The sequence below is a fragment of the Triticum urartu genome, chromosome 6A, assembly GCF_056163025.1.
Source record: "Triticum urartu cultivar PI428250 chromosome 6A, HENAU_Tu73, whole genome shotgun sequence".
Lineage (NCBI taxonomy): Eukaryota > Viridiplantae > Streptophyta > Magnoliopsida > Poales > Poaceae > Triticum > Triticum urartu.
In genome coordinates, this window is record NC_141878.1 from 265,950,657 (window position 1) to 265,973,940 (window position 23,284).

Genomic DNA, 23,284 nt, shown 5'->3' on the forward strand with positions numbered 1-23,284 from the left:
GGCTGGACTATTCTGTTACTAGTAACAGAATATTATTCTTTTACCCCTTGGCCCTATATAGCGCGCGCGACACAGCTACAGCTTCCCGAATCCAGCCCACCAGCTCAATCCCGCACAACACACTTACCCCCTCCCCCCAAACCACCCACTTCCTGATCCCATCTCTCCGCCGCCACATGCCCCGCCGTCGTGCGCCACCACCTCTTGCCCCACCACCGCGCGCCACCACCCCTTCAGCTGCCGCCGCGCGCCAGCATCCCTCGCCCCACCGCTGCGCGCCACCGCCCCTTGCCCCGCGGCCGCATGCCACCACCCTCCGCCCCGCCGTCGGGAGCCACCACCCCTCACCCCGTCGCCGCACGCTGGTAGCCCCCTCCCCACGGAAAACTATGCCTCAACCACCGACGACCTCCGCGTGACGATTCCTAGCAGCGAGATCTTCTGCGGGGTAGGAGGCAGAGGACGCAGCGGTCACTTTCGCGCTAGGGATCCAGAGGACACGCACGACGCGCGACGCAAGATGGTGGTAATGGGTGGTGGTATGCCTATGGGCCACCCCATCCATGGCTGACCACCGATCGAAGCTGCGCCCTGGTTCCTCCCATGTGGCCTTCTTCGTCTGTCCACTACTGGCTCCTCGGCAGTTCTTCTTCGCCAACACCTGAAGGTCGTGTTTCGTCATCTCATCCCCACATCTCCCGTATGTTCAATTGCTCCTTGCTTGATAGTTCATACACAAAAATTTGAGCGGAGGTCTCTAGATATTCTCCTGATATATGTCTAAACAGGACCAAAATTTACATGTTTTATGCTTGTATGTATGTGGTTGAACTATTTAGCTTTTGAGCGAAGTTCAAACTTTCTATGTTTGAAGGTTCAGTCAAATTCATTTACGTAGCTATGAGGTTGAGCCAATTTTCTTGGCTACTGAAACCGATCATTTGATAGGGAATTCAAAAGAAACAGCATATATGAGCATACGTGAAGTTCAAAAGTTCTAGTTTCAGGGAAGTAGACATCCTGCAGCTTCTGGGAATTAGTAGTTCACCTTTGCTAAGTGTAGCAAGTTCTCTAGTTGCAAAAAATAATTCACTTTTCAAAAACTCTGGAGGTCAACTATTTCTTTTGTTTGTTGTACATGGAGATGTGTGTATGTACACATGTGTTCTGGAGACAGGGGAACTTATCTGGTGGTGTGTGCGGCTATTGCATCCTCTTCCGGTCACTCTAATTCACACCCTCAGTACAACTTCTGTATGCCCTCGTGTTCACAAATGTTTTAATACTTTTTTCCATAAAAATCTTGTAGTACTATGTAAAGCAAGCGTGTCCAACACATAGTTTAGGTGTCGCAGTAGCACTCACTGTTGATGGTGGCCTTCTTTTGTGCCGCTATTACTTTGCCACCTAGGGTAGTACTGCTACTACTTATCATGTTGATAAAACCTCACGAACAGTACATCTATTTGATTAACGATTCTATAGGGAGAAAAATTTCACCAATATATAATCTCTAAGCTCAATATACCGAACTTTTTGTTTAGTAGTTGGTACTGCTCAAGTTTATATCTAAGTTCAAAAATGTTAGCACATACCCAGTTCCATATGTGTTATAGAAGAACAAACACTGTGTGTGTGTGTGTGTTGTGATTCATATATATGATTAAGTATCTTCGCCACAGCTATTGGTTTCGATGTGTCAAAAGATTAGCATTTTCTGCTAATCATGGACATGTGGACTATATATTACAATATGAACAACAGATTCATATATATAATTAAGTATCTTCGCCACAACCATGGACATGTGGACTATAAACATTTGATATAGTTCACCTTCAGAAACTTTGTAAGTACAGAGATATCACCCAGATGTAATATGTGACTATTTATTGCAATATGAGGAATGGGTGTGTATATTCTAGTCTCTACATGCACAGTGGAGATGTGTTCAGTCCAACCCCATGGCATTAGGGAGGTCGAGTTCATCGCGAGCAGCAGTACATGGTTGTTGGCTTACTCCAGCAGCCAGCCCAGCCTTCCCTCCCGCTCATCAGTCCAACTTCTTGCTCCGACGCCGGTCACTCAAAGAGCCACGTGCAGGCCACCCATGTTTCACCTCCTGATCGAGCTCAACTTTCTCCCTTCTTCAGCATTTTTGGTATGAATTTGATGAATCTTCTTGATACTCTGTTTTTACTCATTTAGAGCTAGTTTTGTTCCTGCATATATGTATCACTTAGTTTTTAGATGGCTTAATTTAGAGAGCTTCCAACTCTGAAACTTTCCATGCATATCTGGGGATGGAATGTAAAATGGATGATCCTGTGATGGATTGATGTGCAGGTTCTTTGTGTACTTAATTTTGACAGAATTATTGTAGTACTCTGTAGTGGTATTAAATTGGGAACCTATGGTGCTTCAGTTAGAAGATCGTTGATGCTAGCTTCTTCGAGTTTGTCTGCTATTTCAACTTTTCTTTTAACCTGCATCTTTTTTTGTTTACATATTGTCGCATGATACTTGTATTGGGTGCTAGAGTTCATGTATTACTGCCAGGTAAGCTCAAAAAATAAACCGTCGCTAGTTCAAATATAAACTCCCATGAGGATTTTGGTCAAGCTTCCAGTGTGGTTCACCCTTGAAAGCGTGATGCAGGAATTCAGTACTACTTCTTATAGCGTTTTTATTTGTCGCTAGGAAAAAGTCAAGATCTTCGTAGAACAGAAATCTAGATGTTTGGAATCGCGAGAACCGTAAGTTCAAAAAATTGAAAAACATTTAAATAAATTCCTCCTATAGTATATTATTACATCTGTTTGCAAATTGTTGACGTGGTTTTAGTTCAGTACATCATAACTAAAATTCTTTTCAGAAACTCAATTCTCGTGTGTATATGTTGTGGTTTGTTCAAGCTCTTCCATTCGCTCTATTCTATGGTTGGCTCACTAGTATGCAACTCAACAATTGATTTTTTTGCCCATTTGTCGTGCCTTCTAGGTGTTTGTTTAAAATGCATAAGCGGTTTGTTACGAGTCCATGGCAGTCATGCAGCCTGGGATTGGGATATACAAGATGGAAGCTACTACTATTGCTAGCTTTGGAGTTCACATGCTACAGCACATGGATCCATGGACAAAGAGTTAATATGAGAGAGAGATGGGTTTGTTTCAGTTTGAACATTTGCTACCCTAGTCATTTGTTTGTTGCTAAAATGTCGGAGTCGTACTTCTCATTCTTGCATGAATTTTTTCTATACCATCGTCTTTATTTCTAAATGTCAGTCACTTTTTTTGCTGTCAGGTGTTTGCTTAAATGCCTAAACAAAGATCTATTTCAGTTCAGTTCAAATTCTAGTGTTAGTTCAGTGCAAATCTTATTTTAAGTTCAGTACAATTTCTTATTTTAGTGTGAGCAATCCTTCAAATGTCTTGCCTTATATTACTGCTATGTCAGTACATAGAACAATGTTTAATATCTTCTATGTTAGTATAGGCTACATGTATACAACATTTAATCTGTAGTAGTAGTAGCAGTCTTGCTATGTAAGGGAGCAGCCGAACTCCAGTAATTTGTGAGAATATCACTTTGGATACATGAGTGCAGGATTAATACATTATTGATTATTGCAGGTAGATCACACCTTAGAAGCCACTTGCAGCCGCACTTGCCGGCACCCACGACGTGCCACCCCATCGGCCCCCAAGGCGCATTGTCCCATGGTCCGCTGGGCGCGGCGTCCTCCTGCTCTGTCTTCCAGGTGACCAATGTGTCTGCCTCCGTGCGTCGCGTGGATGAGCGTGTTATGGAACCGAACGAGTTACCCAATCTGAACAGTAGGGAAGGTGCATCATGTACACTATGGTGCATCAAGTTCCGCATCAATCTGAACAGTAGGGAGCATGTTATGTCATTCATGTATGAAAATGTGTGGTCTGTGCGGTGTATATGTCATTCTTGTGCATGTATTATATATGGAAAATTTTGTGTCTGATGATATAATCGCTACTTCTTGAAAGAAGGTATACATGATAGTTTGATGTGCGTGCAAGAATGAACAAAATGGTTTGAATTAAAAACATTGATCAGTACAAATTAAAAACAATGACGAGTTTGAAATAAAATAAATAGTCAATTTGAATTAAAAACCATGATTAGTTCGAATTAAAAAATGAATGATCATTTTAAATTAGAGAGAATAATCAGTTCAAATAAAAAACATTGACCAGTTCGAATTAAAAAACATTTTGAATTAAAAACAATGCTATATTCAAATTAAAAACAAGAAAAATCGGTTTCAAAAAAGAGAAACATAGAAGTCTGAATTAAAAACTGATTAGTTATGTGTTTTGAAAAGATTTTAATGCAAAATCCTGGTAAGTTCAAAATAAAAAAGATTCCATTTGAAGCATTTGAAAAGTTTGGAAAAAGATTTTTGCTCAATTCCAGCAAACGTTCAAACTCTTTAGGTGGAACAGTTCGAAGGTTCAGAAAAAATGGTGTTAAAAATTTAACTTCACAGAAAACTTATTGTTTATTAAAAATGTTGCTCTCTCACACACCTACCCCACGGCCACAGCCACACAAAAAAGTTGAAAATTAGGGAAACAAACTATAACACTTTTTTTCTATTTAGAACAATGTGCTGCCAGATTATATTTGAAAAAAACACAAAAAAGGGTTAAATTTTTTGAGATAAAAAAGGGATAAATAACATGCACAGCACGAATTGACCTTCACTAATTAGAAAAGGCCCAAACTGCCAGAAAAACTATAATAAAGAAAGCAACATGGTCAGTTCCTTGGCGCAGCCTTCCTGTGTCCAAATTTGCAGTCTAACCAGATTTACAGAAAATTGTATCTATTCACTTACAGGTGACGTTCACTTCTAATGAAAGCTAAAGTTCGACTGGTTCTGTTTCTTCAAAAATCACAAGCGACCATGTACGCGATGATTGATTCTGCTTGTTCCAGCCGTGAAATAGCTCAGAACGTTGCACATGGACGTTATACATGCTCTACATATGCGAGTTCAAACATCGATCCTCAATGAGCCGAACAGGCTAGTGAGCCACGGCTTCCTCGAATGTCGCCGCCTCAGCGCAAAGGCCGTTCACCTACGCCACCCCAGGCCGTTCACCATGGTCACCAGCGCCCGTTCAACTCCGCAGCGCTCAAGCCGTTCACCCCCAACAACCCCACGCTGCAGCGCTCAAGCAGTTCGAAGATTTGTCGTACCACAAGTTCAGAACTGTGGCTTCGGGAAAGAGAAGTGTGGGTTTCTAGCAGTAATTTTGGCAGAAGCTGTGTGTGATTCGTAGAGCTTTATATAAAAAATGAGCAATTGTAGTCCTATAAGCTGCTGCACATGACTAGTATTGACTATTGAGGCATGACATAAGTAGGCACGAAATATGGTTAGGTTCATTTTACAGAAAAAGCAATTCGTAACACAGGCTAACTTTCACGCTAGAAGAAGGCAGTATAGTTTAGCAGAGTGTTGTGTTGACTGACAGTATCCGTGTAGCAGTGCTGAAAAAAGCAGAGGAGAGGAATGGTATCTTACAGAGGTAGGCGACGCGGGGGTTGGCCGCCTCGACCTCGTTGGTGACACGGAGGATTGGCGCGATCTCCACGAGCGACGACAGCACCACCTCACTGTCGAAGATGGGCTCGCCGAGGTTGACGGTGGTCTGTGTCCTTGAAATCCGGCGAGGCCCCGACGGCTGCATTGGGCCGGCCAGGGAGAGCATCCGCGACAGGGACGTCATTGCGACCAGTCTCTCTTCCCGTCACTGCCCTAACCTGAACGGGCGCGCGCGCACACACAGATGCGGAGCTGAGCATATAGTACATCGAGATAACTCCAGAAGGTTCTAGAAGGCGGGGCATTACCTTGCTCCTCTGGCCAACCGATTCCGCAAACAAAATTCGGGCATAAGAGGAACTGGATTCCCCAAACAAATCCACCAATCGCCTGGAAACAAACGGAGCTCCAGGCCGAGCCCGTGCGTGAGATTCTCGGAATTCCAGAAAAATTAGTGCGCTCCGCGGAGCATGCTGCTCTCAATGACCTGGAAAGAGACGAGAAGCTCAGCGGGGGGAGCTGTAGAACCTCCTCAAAGCTTCTAGAAAAGTAGCTAGAGGCGAGGCAGAGGTCGCCGGAGTGAGCTATTACACCGTGCGCGTGTGGCTGGAAAAGACAAACCCGCCAGCCCGCCGCCTCGGCCACCACGATGTCCTGTCGTGCCGGCGCATGAGAGCGGAGCGCCGGAACTGGTAGAGGCCTCCGCGGAAGCTACGTGCGGGGAGGTGGGGCGGCACGGCTAGTCACATACAAGGTGGTCGGCGGGAGGCGGAGGAGGGGGGATATATTTTTCTATTAGATGAAAGCATCAGTTCAACCGTCTCGAATTCATCAGTACAACTGCCTGAAACCATCAGTTCAAGTAGGGTAATATAATAATATCCCAGATGTGTGTATATATATAACATCCCAAATTTTCAATTTGGAATGTTATACATAGATCATTCTTGCATATCATATTTTATTGCATTTCGTCTCGCGATCCTTGAAATCCTAAGCAACTCAAGGACCCTCGGAGAGAGTTGGGGATTTCCCCGGTTTTCAAATTTGATTTCTATTAAATTTTGGAATGAGGATTTTGGTTTTAATTATTTTTCTCTCCCAAAATATTCCATATTAAAATATATGAGAGGAGATAATATGACTTCTCCAAAATTAATGAAATATGGGAGAAAAATTTTAAAATCAAATATTTGTTTTATTTGGATTTTATTGCAATTTTCTTTGCGTTAGAAAAATTGCACGTTTTCAAAGTTGCATTTTAGGGCCAAGAAAATGTTCATCTTGTTCTAAATATTTTATTTAGACGGTGAAAATTTGTTTTGGCATTTATAGATTTTTATTTTATTTTCTAGGATTTTTTTTCTGTTCGGCGGAATTGTTTTAAAAAAAGTTGCGCAGTGGCTAACTGGGCCGAAGCCCAGCCGCCGGCCTGCCTTCCCCGCGACACCGTCTCCCTCCAGGAGACCAACACCGCCGCGCCGCCTCGGACCGAGAGTCCGGCCAGGACTCCGCCTCAGCCGCCCTTTACCCCTCCCCAAGCCACCCCTTCCCCCCTCTTAAATACCCAGCCCCCCACCACCGCTCGCCGCCCCGCCTCGCCGCCGCCTCGCCCCACCATCGCCGCCACGTCTCACTGTACCGACGAGGTAGCCGTTGCCGCCAGTTTTTTTAAGAAAAAACGATCCGTTTTTTTTAAGAAAACCCTAGTTCGTTTTTTTCGGTTTGCCATTTTTTTCCGGTTCTTCTCTTTAACGAACGTTCGTCCGTACGTTCGTTTTAACGAATGGTTTTCGCCCGTTAGTTACAGACAACGAACGCTCGTTCGTTAGCCTGTTCGTCAGTTTTCTTTTATCAGATTTTTCCGCGATTATTTCTGATCGCGATTTCTGATTAGATCTTCGTTCTAGTTTATCTTTTCACTCGTTTGTCGGAATCAGGCGACTCAAGAGCCTAGATCTTCGTCTCGAGACCCTCTTTCTGTTTAACCAACTTGAACAAGCTTTTGCTACTATAAAATTTGACCTAGGTATAGATTAGTAAACAGATCTTGTTTCTTTCGCCATTTGAGTTTCATTGCTCCGTTTGATTTGATTCTTTTTGCTAATAGGAGTTCTTAAGTTGAACTTTCTGGTAGATCTTCTTATTCGAGATTTACCCATGCTTCTTTGCTTGATTGCTTATGTATGCTATTGGTTGTTTGCGGTAGAATTCCCGGAGTGCAAAGCGTGTTATTTGGAGTCCCTAGGTTTCACGGATCGTCAGCAAGGCAAGTAACACTTTGATCATATCCCTTTATCACCCAGTTTTTATGCATCAGTTCCAATCCTCAAACATTGCATGGTTAGGATGTCATTAACTTGTGGGTTGGGAAGTAGTTGATGAGGTAGAACCTATTGCCCTGTTATATTCAAACCTTGGGAGTTACATATACGAATTGCTTATATTGCTATGCTATGCTCGTAGACGTGGTTTGGGTGAGTAAAATCCATGATAGATGTGAGATTGTTAAATAATGCTTTAACTTAAGGTGGCAACTTGAATACACATCTGGGTGGATTGAGGCACCTGGAGTACCCCAGTGTTGCCTGTATTTTTGGAAATCCCGGGGTTCCATGTGATTTTCCTATGGACCGCCACCCAGGCTCAAAGGGAACTGAGATGATTCATGCTAGAAACTTACGTGTGCAGCGACAAGCTATTATGGGCTCTAGCATAGTTGATTAAGTTATGTGAAGCTCTTGAAGAGGTGGATCAGCAGGTCGTGGGTTGTAGGTTTGGTATGGTCTGCCTGGAGTAGAGAGTTAATGTTCCTGAAAGACTGTGTCTCGGTCATCTGTTTCTCAAACATCATGTAGTGCGAGAAATTCAACGGAGGCGATCGAGTCTTGTGGGTAAAAGTGCGCAAACCTCTACAGAGTGTACAAACTAATCATGGTTAGCCATGTCCCCGGTTATGGACAATCTTGAGTATCTAGTACTTGGAGTATCTTAAGTATCTCATCACGTTTAACATAATATTGTTGGGTTGATAATTACTTTAATTGGGATTGAGTTGGAGAACCTTCTCAATGATGTTTCAACTACCATGATAGTTAAATAATAATCTATTCCTTTGTTGTAGGGAAAAATTGGCTTTTCGCAAAAAACTGTAATCATAGAGCTTTCCACCAACCAAATATGCATGTAGTGATAACATTATTCTTTCTTGCTCTACTGTGTCACTTTGCCAGCATATTCCATGTGCTGACCCGCTTTCGGGCTGCAACGTATTATGTTGCAGACTTTTCAGACGAGGAGTAAGGTTCGTTAGGTCGTCGCCTTGGAGTTGATGGACTCACTTTATCTTCCAAGCCTTCCGTTGTAATCGTATTAGATGGCCTTAAGCCATATTTATTGTAATAAATTCTCTTTGGAGACAGTCTGTAACATCCCAAATTTTCAATTTGGAATGTTATACATTAGGTCATCATGCATATCATATTTTATTTTGCTTTTGGTTTTGATCCTAGAAAATCCTAAGCAACTCAAGGACCCACGGAGAGAGTTGGGGATTTCGTTATTTACATATTTGAGTTTTCTCAAATTATGTAAACAGTATCATTTGATTTTATTTATTTTATCATCAATTATTTCTATTACAAAAATATGAGAGAGGGAATAAAATGACTTTCCCAAAATATAGAAATATTGAGGATTTAATAAAAAAATCAAATAATTTTATTTCAGAGTTTTTCGGTATTTTATTTGAATTTAGGAAAAATGCGCGTTTTTCAAAGTTGTAGTTTGGGCCCAGATAAACGTTCACTTTATCGGGCTTGATTTTAGGAACCCGGCAAAATTTATTTCGTGATTTTTGGAGTCCATTTAGTATTTCTTTTTATTTTTCTTCCGAGCGGATTTATAAAAAAAACGGAAACCGACTACGGGCCGTACCCGGCCAGGAAACCACCGGCCGGGGGGCTTTATAAGCCGCCACCCCGGGGCCCGAAGAGCCCAACAGCCGCCGCCAGCAAACCCTAACCCTAGCCCCAGCCCCCCCGCCGCCGCCGCCGCCGCCCGCCGCCGCCACCGCGCGCCTTTCGTGGTTCACCGCTGCCTCGTTTTCCGTGCTGTTTAAAAAAAATTCTGTTCGTCGTTTTTCTTTTTCGTCGGATTTTCCGCGGTTATTTTCTGATCGCAATTTCTGATCCGATTTTCGTTTTAGTATAACTTTTCGCTCGTTTATCGGAATCAGGCGATTCAAGCGCCTGGAGTTTCGTCTCGAAACCCTCTTTACGAATAATCAACTTAAACATGTTTTTGCTACTGTAAAATATGCCCTAGATCCAGATTACTAGAACGAAGTTGTTTTCTTTCGCCGTTTGATTTGTTTTGCTTCGTTCGATTTGATTCTTTTTGCCAACCAGGGTTCTTAAGTTGAACATTCTGGTTAGATCTTCTATTTGAGTTTTACCCGTGCATTAGATGAGTACTTATTGTATGCTTGTTTGTTTGTCTGCGATAGAATACCCGGAGTGCGCCGCCTGTTACGTTGAATCTCTAGGTTACGCGGATCATCAGCAAGGCAAGTAACACTTTGATCATACCTTTTCTACAACCCAGTTTTATTGCATTAGATCAGTCCTCACACATTGCATGATTAGGATCTAATTAAACTGTGGGATGGGAAGTAGATGAGGTAGTACTTATTTCCTGTTTATTATCAAACCTTTGGGAGTTTCTTCTACGTTTGCTTATTATGCCATGCTATGCTAGTAGACGTGGATTGGGTGAGTGATATCCATGACAGATGTGAGATTTATAATTAAGGGTTTATCTAAGGTGGCAACCTAACACACATCTGGGTGGATTGAGGCACCTGGGGTTACCAGGACTTGCCTGTTTTTATTGGACCGCCACCCAGGCCCAAAGGGATCATGAGATTATTCATACTAGAAACTTCCGTGTGCAGCCACAAGCCATTATGGGCTCTGGCATAGTTGACTAAGTTGTGCGAACTCTTACAGTGGTAGACTAGCAGATGTAGGGGAAAGTAGGTGTACCGGTCTACCCGTCGTAAGGTGCTAGCGCTTCTGAAAGACTGTGTCTCGGTCATCCGTTTCTCAAACACCATGTAGTGCGAGAAACCAAACGGAGGCGATCGAGTCTTGTGGGGAAAAGTGCGCAAACCTCTGCAGAGTGTAATAAACTAATCATGATTAGCCGTGTCCCCGGTTATGGACATCTTGAGTATCTAGTACTTGGATTTCCATGTGAATCTCAACATGTTACTCTAAATTAAATTTTGATGGGTTTTAATGATGTTACTTAATTGGGATTGAGAATGCTGTCAACCATTCTCAATGTTTCACAACCACCATGATAGTAATTAATTTTATTCCTTTGAAGTAGGAAAAAATTGGCTTTACGCAAAAACAGTAACCATAGAGCTTTCCACCAGCCAAATATGCATATAGTATAGTTGTTGCATTCCATTACTCTCTATGTGTTACTTTGCCAGCATATCCCATGTGCTGACCCGTTTTCGGGCTGCAACGTTAATGTTGCAGACTTTTCAGACAACGATTAAGGAGTTTTAGGTCGTGGTTCTATACTCAGTGATGCCGTTGGAGTTGATGGACTAACTTATCTTCCAAGCCTTCCGCTGTTATCGTTATTAGATGGCCTTAAGCCATATTTATTGTAATAAGTTCTCTTTTGAGACACTCGATGTAATAAGTGTGTGATTGCTACTCTGCTATAAATCCTCCGAGTACTGTGTGGTGTCAGCATTACTGATCCAGGGATGACACCGGTGCACAGAGATCAGACTGTTTGAGGTCTGGTTGCTACAGAGATGGTATCAGAGCACACGCTGACTTTAGGACACGACCACTAAGCTAAAGACCTAGATCACTACTCACTCTCTTCTCTTCTGACTTCTCATCTTTTCTACTCTTTAGGATGGCGGATGCAAGGAACAAGTTCACCCAACCGGATGAAGATACACCCTTTGGACGCCACTTGAAGGAAATCACTAGATACCTGAACATAGGAGTACCAAGCTTCACGGGAACCTACAACGCCACTTTACCGGAAGAAGAGCGCTGGATGATACAAGTTCAAGTTCCTGGAAGGACGTTCATGCCAGTCACTGAGCCCATGGTGTTTTCTTTTGATGCACCAACTTGGAGTCTAGGAAAGAGCATGGCAGCTCACATCGCCATGGGACGCATTGGAGAAGTCTACCGCAAGGATCTCAAGGATACTATCTACCAGATTTGTGGGCGCCGAGATGAACACTGGGAGATGATCAGCACCAGGAAAGATAGATCAATTGCAGCTTTTATTCAGGAGTTAAATCAGCACATTCGACGCCAGGAGAATCAGATGTGCGCCGACATGATAGATCTGAAGAAGGCTAAGACTAGAATCAAGGAACTGGAGGAAGAACTCAAGGCTACACGCGAAGATTATGAAGAAGAAATTGAAGTATTGGTGGAGAAGAATGATGATCTGATCAAGAAGATTGGAATATTTATGGGAGGCCCGACACCAGTAGATGAAGACGAAGAACCCAAGGAGATTAGTCCGGACGACTACATCATCATTGACGGCACCGACTCGGAGCAAGATAGTAGCGATGATGACTATGTGGATGAAGCAGGAGCCGATATCATGGAGTCTACAACTGTATAATATTTCTAGTAGACCACCTCATCAGTAGTAGTAGTAGTCCACCATGTAAATATAGTAGTCTGAGCACTTTTGCGATAGTTAGATCGATTGTATGCTTTTGTTTGATTGATTGGAGTGAATTGTGTGTTTTTGTCTCATGTGCATATGGGTAGTGTTTTCTCTTTCGACCCCCTCTATTCTTATATCTCATCTTTTCTAAACCCTCAGATGCCTCCGAGACGTGACCCTGGATTTTCTTTTCCGCCGGAGCTCACCCAGTTGATCCAGAAGCAGAACACCTTGATGCAGTTGCTAGTTCAGAATCAGAATCAAGGGAACAATAACAACAACCCACCACCACCACCTATTGACCACTTAGCCCGTTTTCTTAGGCTGAATCCGCCGGTGTTTTCCAGTAGCACCGAGCCGATAGTAGTAGATGATTGGCTCCACAAGATAGCTAGGGAGTTGACCACAGCAGGATGCACAGATGCGGAGAAGGTTAAGTTTGCCGCACATCAGTTAGAAGGACCCGTAGCATCTTGGTGGGAGAACTTCACAACCACTTTCCCAGTCGACACTGTCACATGGGACCAGTTTCAGCAGGCTTTCCGTACTGCCCATGTTTCAGCAGGAGCTATGGCCATGAGGAAGCATGAGTTTCGTAACTTGCGCCAAGGAGGACGGACAGTTGGCCAGTATGTGGAGGAGTTTAGTAAGCTAGCACGTTATGCCCCAGATGACGTCGCTACGGATGCAGCTAAGCAGGAGAAATTCCTAGAAGGACTGAATGATGAGTTGAGTATGCATTTGATGGTAGCCACCTTCAACAACTACCAGGAGTTGGTAGATCGTGCTCTTATGATTGAAGGGAAGCAGCAGCAAATTGAGAACCGCAAGAGGAAGTATGGACAAGGAAAGTATAATTTAGGAGCTCAGCAGAAGCCTCATTTTACCCCTAGACCGGGAGGACATTTTCAGCATACCCATGGAGTAGGTAGCTCGCACAATCACAATGGCACCAAAATGGTAATGGGAATGGAGGAAGTAATGGACAGAACCGCAGCACCCCATCAACCCCAGCCAAGAAGGACTTGAGCCACGTCACATGCTATAAGTGTTCGAAGCCAGGACATTATGCAAATGACTGTCCTGAAGGACAAAACGGCAATGGAAGCTCTGGAAAGAAGCCGAACCCTTTCAATAGGGGACAGGTGAACCACGTTAATGTGGAGGAGGTTGAAGCTCAGCCCGATGCAGTAATAGGTAAGTTTTTGGTTAAGTCATTTACTACACTCGTTCTTTTTGATACTGGTGCATCGCATTCATACATATCAAGGGGATCTGTGGAAAAGTATAGCCTGCCCACTAGGATTCTTAAAACACCTATGCTAGTAAGCTCACCAGGAGCGGAGTACATGGCCAGTCAAGGATGTTTTCAAGTGCCATTAAGTATAGGAAGGCATGTTTTCCCAACGGATTTAATTATTTTGGAATCCCAAGGTCTGGATGTGATTCTTGGTATGGATTGGCTGTCGATGTATGGAGGAAACATCGATTGCGCCAGTAAGACAATTTTGCTCACAACGCCAGAAGGAAGAAGGATCAAGTATGTATCCCGGCATGCGCCAAACAGGACACAAGTAAATTCCTTATCAGGAGTTGTGCAGGAGGAAGTAGCAGTGGTAAAGGATTTTCCTGATGTATTTCCCGAAGAGTTGCCAGGCATGCCACCGGATAGAGACATTGAGTTTTTGATTGAGCTTTTGCCAGGCACTGGGCCAATATCGAAGAGACCATATAGGATGCCAGCAAAAGATTTGGTGGAAATTAAGAAGCAAATTAAGGAGTTACTGGATAAGGGATATATTCGCCCAAGTTCTTCGCCTTGGGGATCACCAGTACTTCTAGTGGAGAAGAAGGATGGATCGTTAAGGATGGTTGTTGATTATCGAGGATTGAATGAAGTAACGATCAAGAACAAGTACCCACTACCAATGATCAATGATCTGTTTGATCGATTGCAAGGAGCTAAAGTGTTTTCCAAGATCGATTTGCGATCAGGATACCACCAGTTGAAGATTCGAGAACAGGATATACCTAAGACAGCATTCACCACAAGATATGGACTATATGAGTATACCGTTATGTCATTTGGACTGACTAACGCGCCTGCCTATTTTATGAACCTGATGAACAAAGTGTTTATGGAGTTTTTGGATAAGTTTGTCGTAGTGTTCATTGATGATATCCTGGTTTATTCGAAGAATGAAGAGGAGCATAAGGAGCATTTGCGTTTGGTACTTGGAAAGCTCAGAGAACATCAGTTATATGCCAAATTCAACAAATGTGAATTTTGGTTGAAGGAAGTAGGATTCCTCGGACACGTTATATCTGGAGAAGGTATAGCAGTAGATCCCGCTAAAGTTGAAATCGTGACCAAGTGGGAAGCACCAACAACAGTTGGAGAGATCCGGAGTTTTCTTGGACTCGCAGGATACTACCGGAGATTTATTGAGAATTTCTCAAATATCGCAAAACCTATGATGGAGTTGTTGAAGAAGGATACTAAATTCAATTGGACTGAGGAGTGTGAGGCTAGTTTCCAGGAGTTGAAGAAACGTTTGGTTACCTCACCAGTATTGATTTTGCCCGATCAAACCAAGGATTATGAGGTGTATTGCGACGCTTCACATCGAGGACTTGGAGCAGTGCTTATGCAGGAAGGAAGAGTTGTTTCGTATGCTTCACGACAACTGAAGCCTCACGAATTGAATTATGCTACGCATGATTTGGAGTTAGCAGCCGTAGTGCATGCATTGAAGACATGGAGACATTTCCTCATTGGAAATCATTGTGAGGTGTACACGAATCATAAGAGTTTGAAGTATATTTTCACGCAGAAGGAGTTGAATCTCAGACAAAGAAGATGGTTGGAGCTCATCAAGGATTGTGATATGAAATTTCATTATCATCCCAGGAAGGCTAATGTAGTAGCTGACGCATTAAGTCGTAAGAGTCATGTCAATAGGTTAATGACGGGAGAAATACCCAAGGAGTTAGCAGAAAATCTTCGTGAACTATGTTTGGAAATAGTTCCGAGAGGCTATGTAGCAGCATTGGAAATTCAGTCAACTTTGATGGATAGAATCAGAGAAGCTCAGAAAACTGACAAAGAGATTGCCGCTATAAAGGAGAAACTGAGCAAAGGAAAAGCTAAAGGATTTCGTGAGGATGAGCACGACACCCTATGGTTTGAAGATCGTGTTTGTGTGCCCAATGACCCGGAGATCAGGAAGTTGATTTTGCAAGAGGCCCATGATTCACCGTATTCGATTCACCCAGGAAATACCAAGATGTATTTGGATTTGAAGGATATTTTCTGGTGGACCGGAATGAAGAAGGATATTGCGGAGTATGTAGCAGTTTGTGATGTATGTCAGAGAGTAAAGGCAGAACATCAGAAGCCAGCAGGATTGTTGCAACCATTGCCGATACCCGAATGGAAGTGGGATAAGCTAGGCATGGATTTTATCACGGGATTACCAAGGACTCGTTCAGGCTATGACTCGATTTGGGTTGTAGTTGATCCATTGACGAAAGTAGCTCATTTCATCCCAGTAAAGACCACTTACACCAGTGCTAAGTTGGCAAAGATATACATGACTAGGATCGTATGTTTGCATGGAGTTCCGAGGAGCATCGTATCAGATAGAGGAACCCAGTTTACCTCAAAGTTCTGGAAGCAGTTGCATGAGACTATGGGTACTAGGCTAGAATTTAGTACAGCTTTTCATCCGCAGACAGATGGACAGACCGAGAGAGTCAATCAGATTTTGGAGGATATGCTGAGAGCTTGTGCGCTAGATTATGGATCTAGTTGGGACGATAAATTGCCATATGCAGAGTTCTCTTACAATAATAGCTATCAGACCAGTTTGAAGATGGCACCTTTCGAAGCTTTGTGCGGAAGGAGGTGCAGGAGACCGTTGTCATGGGACGAAGTTGGAGACAGAGTTTATCTTCGAGTATCCCCACTTTGAAGGATTAAGCGCTTTGGAGTTAAGGGGAAGTTAGTGCCACGATTTATAGGGCCATATCGAGTTTTGGAGCGTATGGGAGAAGTGGCCTACAAGTTGGATTTGCCAGAAGTATTGGCAGGAGTGCATGATGTGTTCCACGTTTCTCAGTTGAAAAAGTGTCACGCGGAGATGACTGACATACCCTTGAGAGACACAGTGCCATTAGAAGCAATTCAGTTGGATAATAATTTGACCTATGAGGAGAAACCAGTCAAGATCCTCGAGTTTGCCAGTCGAGTTACTCGTAGCAAGGTTATCAAGTTTTGCAAAGTTCAGTGGAGCCACCACACGGAGGATGAAGCCACCTGGGAGCGAGAGGAAGATTTGCTCAAAGACCACCCTCACCTATTTTTCTAACCAACCCGAATCTCGAGGGCGAGATTCATCTTAAGGGGGTAGGTTTGTAGCATCCCAAATTTTCAATTTGGAATGTTATACATTAGGTCATGATGCATATCATATTTTATTTTGCTTTTGGTTTTGATCCTAGAAAATCCTAAGCAACTCAAGGACCCACGGAGAGAGTTGGGGATTTCGTTATTTACATATTTGAGTTTTCTCAAATTATGTAAACAGGATCATTTGATTTTATTTATTTTATCATCAATTATTTCTATTACAAAAATATGAGAGAGGGAATAAAATGACTTTCCCAAAATATAGAAATATTGAGGATTTAATAAAAAAATCAAATAAGTTTTATTTCAGAGTTTTTCGGTATTTTATTTGAATTTAGGAAAAATGCGCGTTTTTCAAAGTTGTAGTTTGGGCCCAGATAAATGTTCACTTTATCGGGCTTGATTTTAGGAACCCGGCAAAATTTATTTCGTGATTTTTGGAGTCCGTTTAGTATTTCTTTTTATTTTTCTTCCGAGCGGATTTATAAAAAAAACGGAAACCGACTACGGGCCGTACCCGGCCAGGAAACCACCGGCCGGGGGGCTTTATAAGCCGCCACCCCGGGGCCCGAAGAGCCCAACAGCCGCCGCCAGCAAACCCTAACCCTAGCCCCAGCCCCCCTGCCGCCGCCGCCGCCGCCCGCCGCCGCCGCCGCGCGCCTTTCGTGGTTCGCCGCTGCCTCGTTTTCCGTGTTGTTTAAAAAAAATTCTGTTCGTCGTTTTTCTTTTTCGTCGGATTTTCCGCGGTTATTTTCTGATCGCAATTTCTGATCCGATTTTCGTTTTAGTATAACTTTTCGCTCGTTTATCGGAATCAGGCGATTCAAGCGCCTGGAGTTTCGTCTCGAAACCCTCTTTCCGAATAATCAACTTAAACATGTTTTTGCTACTGTAAAATTTTCCCTAGATCCAGATTACTAGAACGAAGTTGTTTTCTTTCGCCGTTTGATTTGTTTTGCTTCGTTCGATTTGATTCTTTTTGCCAACCAGGGTTCTTAAGTTGAACATTCTGGTTAGATCTTCTATTTGAGTTTTACCCGTGCATTAGATGAGTACTTATTGTATGCTTGTTTGTTTGTCTGCGATAGAATACCCGGAGTGCGCCGCCTGTTACGTTGAATCTCTAGGTTACGCGGATCATCAGCAAGGCAAGTAACACTTTGATCATACCTTTTCTACAACCCAGTTTTATTGCATTAGATCAGTCCTCACACATTGCATGATTAGGATCTAATTAAACTGTGGGATGGGAAGTAGATGAGGTAGTACCTATTTCCTGTTTATTATCAAACCTTTGGGAGTTACTTCTACGTTTGCTTATTATGCCATGCTATGCTAGTAGACGTGGATTGGGTGAGTGATATCCATGACAGATGTGAGATTTATAATTAAGGGTTTATCTAAGGAGGCAACCTAACACACATCTGGGTGGATTGAGGCACCTGGGGTTACCAGGACTTGCCTATTTTTATTGGACCGCCACCCAGGCCCAAAGGGATCATGAGATTATTCATACTAGAAACTTCCGTGTGCAGCCACAAGCCATTATGGGCTCTGGCATAGTTGACTAAGTTGTGCGAACTCTTACAGTGGTAGACTAGCAGATGTAGGGGAAAGTAGGTGTACCGGTCTACCCGTCGTAAGGTGCTAGCGCTTCTGAAAGACTGTGTCTCGGTCATCCGTTTCTCAAACACCATGTAGTGCGAGAAACCAAACGGAGGCGATCGAGTCTTGTGGGGAAAAGTGCGCAAACCTCTGCAGAGTGTAATAAACTAATCATGATTAGCCGTGTCCTCGGTTATGGACATCTTGAGTATCTAGTACTTGGATTTTCATGTGAATCTCAACATGTTACTCTAAATTAAATTTTGATGGGTTTTAATGATGTTACTTAATTGGGATTGAGAATGCTGTCAACCATTCTCAATGTTTCACAACCACCATGATAGTAATTAAGTTTATTCCTTTGAAGTAGGGAAAAATTGGCTTTACGCAAAAACAGTAACCATAGAGCTTTCCACCAGCCAAATATGCATATAGTATAGTTGTTGCATTCCATTACTCTCTATGTGTTACCTTGCCAGCATATTCCATGTGCTGACCCGTTTTCGGGCTGCAACGTTAATGTTGCAGACTTTTCAGACGATGATTAAGGAGTTTTAGGTCGTGGTTCTATACTCAGTGATGCCGTTGGAGTTGATGGACTCACTTATCTTCCAAGCCTTCCGTTGTTATCGTTATTAGATGGCCTTAAGCCATATTTATTGTAATAAGTTCTCTTTTGAAACACTCGATGTAATAAGTGTGTGATTGCTACTCTGCTATAAATCCTCCGAGTACTGTGTGGTGTCAACATTACTGATCCAGGGATGACACCAGGGCACAGAGATCAGACTGTTTGAGGTCTGGTCGCTACACATTCTATGTAATAAGTGTGTGATTGCTACTTTGTTATAAATCCTCAAGTATTGTGTGTGTCAGCATTATCGATCCAGGGATGACACTGAAGCACAGAGACTTGACCGTTTGAGGTCGCGTCACTACAATATATCAGTTAGGCTTCAAGTGCGTACTTGTTGTTCAAAGTGTTGTCCAATGGGAATTATATTTTGTATTACTCATGTAGCCTACAAAGTCTGTCGCACAGACTTGTAACTTCTTACTCCATTTCTAAATTTATACTAGTCCTCTATATCGTATATTGCGCTACTCGTACTACTACCTCCCTCCTGGTTTATTGGTCCCCTTCATAAATTGTGTCAAATTTTGACCATAAATTTCACTAACTAAATGTTAATGCATGTCACAAAAAATTATATCGTTTTATTCGTATTTGAACATAGTTTCCAATGGAATAATTTCTGGTGACATGCATTGACATTTTGTTAGTTAAACGTAAGGCTAATATGTGACACTAAATACGACTAGTAAGTACTCAGTACTACTCGTTGTATGTCGGTCAAATTATTCATCATGTCATCACATTGAATTGACGTGACAACACGCTACGCGTGAGGTGACACAAGAATCCCAGCAGCGTGTTCGGGTATTGTGGACTTCAGATTTGGAGTACTACAACTTATCTGTCGAAATCGTTCATCATTCACTTAAAACAATCGATTGATCATACATTGAGCACCATATAACTGGAATTAACCGATGCAACTCCAAAAAGTATTGGCCGGTGCTGTCGGCTGGCGTCAAGTTCGATCCCACAGATCAGGAGCTGATCGAGCACCTTGAGGCCAAAGTGAGTGCTGACAGCGCGAGATCTCACCCTCTCATCGATTCGTTCATACCAACCATCGACAGCGAGCACAGCATATGCTACACCCATCCTGAGAAACTTCCAAGTAAGACACCGATCGGCCGTCTACTTGCACAAGCATATTCCTTTGTTTATAGCTCCATTTTCCTTTTTAGACGTAGATCTAGTGAAGTAATTACAATTTGATAGTTAATAAAAAGTGAAACAAGTGACTGCAACATGCCAAAGATATTATGAGAATGCCAACTATGTGCACTAAAACCTGTATTCGACAATACTGCAGGTATCACACTGAGTGGCCTAAGCAAGCATTTTCTTGCAACACAATTCCAGAGCGTTCAAAAGGGGCACGTGGACGCATCGCAAGATACAGTCGGAGTGCGGCATGCATGTGATGTGGCACAAGACCGGCAATACCTTGCCGGTGATGGTCAATGACCGGCAGACAGGCAGCAAAAAGGTTCTGGTGCTGCACACCAACAAGAACTTCGACCAGCAAAGGACCAACTGGGTGATGCACCAGTACCACCTCGGGGACCTGGAGCAAGAGAAGGAGCGGGAGCTGGTCCTCTGCAAGATTTTCTACCAAACGAATACTAGGGCCAGGAGTAAAAAGATTATAAGTTAGTTTGGCATTGGTGCTTGTACTACCTTGTCGTCCGCAAGTTGGTATTGTTGTTAACGATCTTTCGGTATGAGCTTGGTATTTGCTTCCAACCATCATGCCGAGGGTCGTCATAGATATAAAGCTGAATCATTTGTTTCGAAACGAATTTTCAGGCACCTGATTTTTATTTGATGGGTAGCATAAGCACCTGCCGTTCGAATTCCCAATTCCACAATTTTGTTGAAACAAGTGCATGCACTTATTATCACGATGAAAAAAGAATATACCTGTTGCATCCCAGTTACCAGTTTGTACTTCCAGAATTCTCTTGTTTATTGAGCATGTATATTGTTTTTTCAGGTCGAGCAAGTTTCAACTGGGATGTAGACTGCCCAGGCTTAGTTTTGTTTTTAACAGGTCCAGCCCATTACAACATCCGCAGGCAGTTTTTTTACTGAATTAAACACACAGCCCAGTTCTATTTTCCTCTTGAAAAGCCATGTCCTATTTCCGTTTTCTAATCTCTACCTATAGTTTTACTAGTTCATATACACGTATCATTATATTGAAAATACATAAAGTTCCCATATTTACATCCTTATTTTTCTTGTTGTTTTCCCTCCCAGTGGTGATTTTTTTACCATTGGTTTTCCCTTAAACTAACTCAATTATCCCACGTCCTTTTTACTTACAAAAACAAAGCAATATTTTGGGCAAATCAGTGAGTTCTTAAAAAAATTATCATTTCGGGATTACAACAGTTCGGACTCCACCAAAATATGCAAAATAAGGTTGAACTTTTTGACTGTGGTCCTGGGAAGAAAATGGGCTGTAAGAAATTACTTAAGAATTAGCAAATGGGTTGCAAATTATTAAAAATAGCAAATGGGCTCTTTGTTGTCTGCCACAGATTTGGAGGCTGACTTGTGGGCCTACTAAGTTCATGTGTACAAAAGGTTTCTCAAAAAAAGAAACTTAGTCAACAATCGACTCTACCAGCGTCAGACCGTTAGATGTCAATCTAACGACAATCGTGCTTCTTCACTCTCTGATCATCCTACTCCAGCCGCCCAAACCAGCACTAGTGGAACCGCCTGTTCTAGCCTCCCGTGGCCGGCTATGCTGTCGGGCACGCCTCGCAGCCCCACCATAGTCGCATCCCTGGCCTGGCTATCCCTCTACTCACCCACACCTCCTGTTATTTTCGGCAACGGCAGACAAACCAGTCAACCCTCGTACTCCCTACCACATGGGCAGCCACTGCCATGTCTTCCCTGGCTCCATGTCGTTCCCTTCATAGGCCTCGTCGTCGTCCACCGCCCTGGTGCTCTCGGCACGGCGTGGTCAACATTGATGTAGGGTAGAACCCTAATTGGCCGATCTTTCATGAATGGAGCGGATCCCGCGATGAACACAAAGAACACGAGGGGGAAAACGAGGGGAATCATGAGGGGAAACATGAGAGAAACACTAAAACCAACAAGAATGATCACACATGTGCTAGATCCTCGAAACACAAAGAGATACAAGATCCGAATCCAACAAAGGACGATACATAGGGTAACCAGTTCTTCTCCGTGAGGAGGTCTTGATGTCTTCTCCGTGAGGAGGTCTTGAATCCAAGGTGGATCTTCTCCGTAGAGGGGCCGCGGTCTCTCTCGTGGAGTAGATCTGATATGGATGAGCGTATCTCTATCTCTCAAATGAGCTAAACCAACGCTAACCCTAGAAAGTTGAGTGAGATGGACTATATATAGTCTAGGGGGAGAAGGGATACATGGGCCCCGGCCCTTCACTGTGCGCAGACAGGGGAGGCCAGATGTCCGGGCTGGTCGGGCCGGATGTCCGGGCTTTCAGGCGACACCGGATGTCCGGGCTGGGGAGGCCGGGTGTCCAGGCTGGAGTGGTGGCATTTGTTGCTATCAGGTTCGGAGGGGCCGGATTTCCGGGCTGGTGGCCGGATGTCCGGGGGCTCGGGAGAGGCCGGATGTCCGGGCTGTCGAGGCTGGATGTCCGGGGCCTGTAACTTCTGGCGGCTGTGTTGCTATAGTGTATGACGCTCCAGGGGCCGGATGTCCGGGGTCTTGGCCGGATGTCCTGGGCCTGGGAGATGTTCTTGGCTCCTTCCGTTGGTTCTCCTCATCCGTGGACTTGGGGACTTGTACATCTTCATGCGCATCTTCGGGAGGGTCCTTTTGGTTCCTAATCATGCACAACACCTCAGACTTAGGTAGTAGCCACGTCTCATGCATAGAAAGTGGAAGTTCGGAGAGGAGTGAGTTCACCTTATCTTCGATAGCCTTGGCTCGGGCTCATGTCATTGGTCCAAGTGGTGTCATTGGGGGTGTAGGTGCGTCCATGGGGATGATCTTGGGATGCTCCGCATCATTTCCCCTCCCTTGGGGAAGATTCATCCTCGGATCGAAATCCTCATCACCATGGTAGGGCGAGAGATCTTTGATGTTGAAGATGTCGCTCACGGAGTACTTGTCACGAGGGATGTCGATCTTGTATGTGTTGTTGTTGTAGCGTGCAAGCACCTTGAATGGTCCATCCGTGCGTGGTCGAAGTTTGGACTTGCGTTCTTGGGGAAAGCGGTCCTTGCGAAGGTGTAGCCACACGAGGTCTCCAATGTTGAATATCATAGGGTGCTTGTTGACGTTGAGCTTGGTCGCAAGGCGT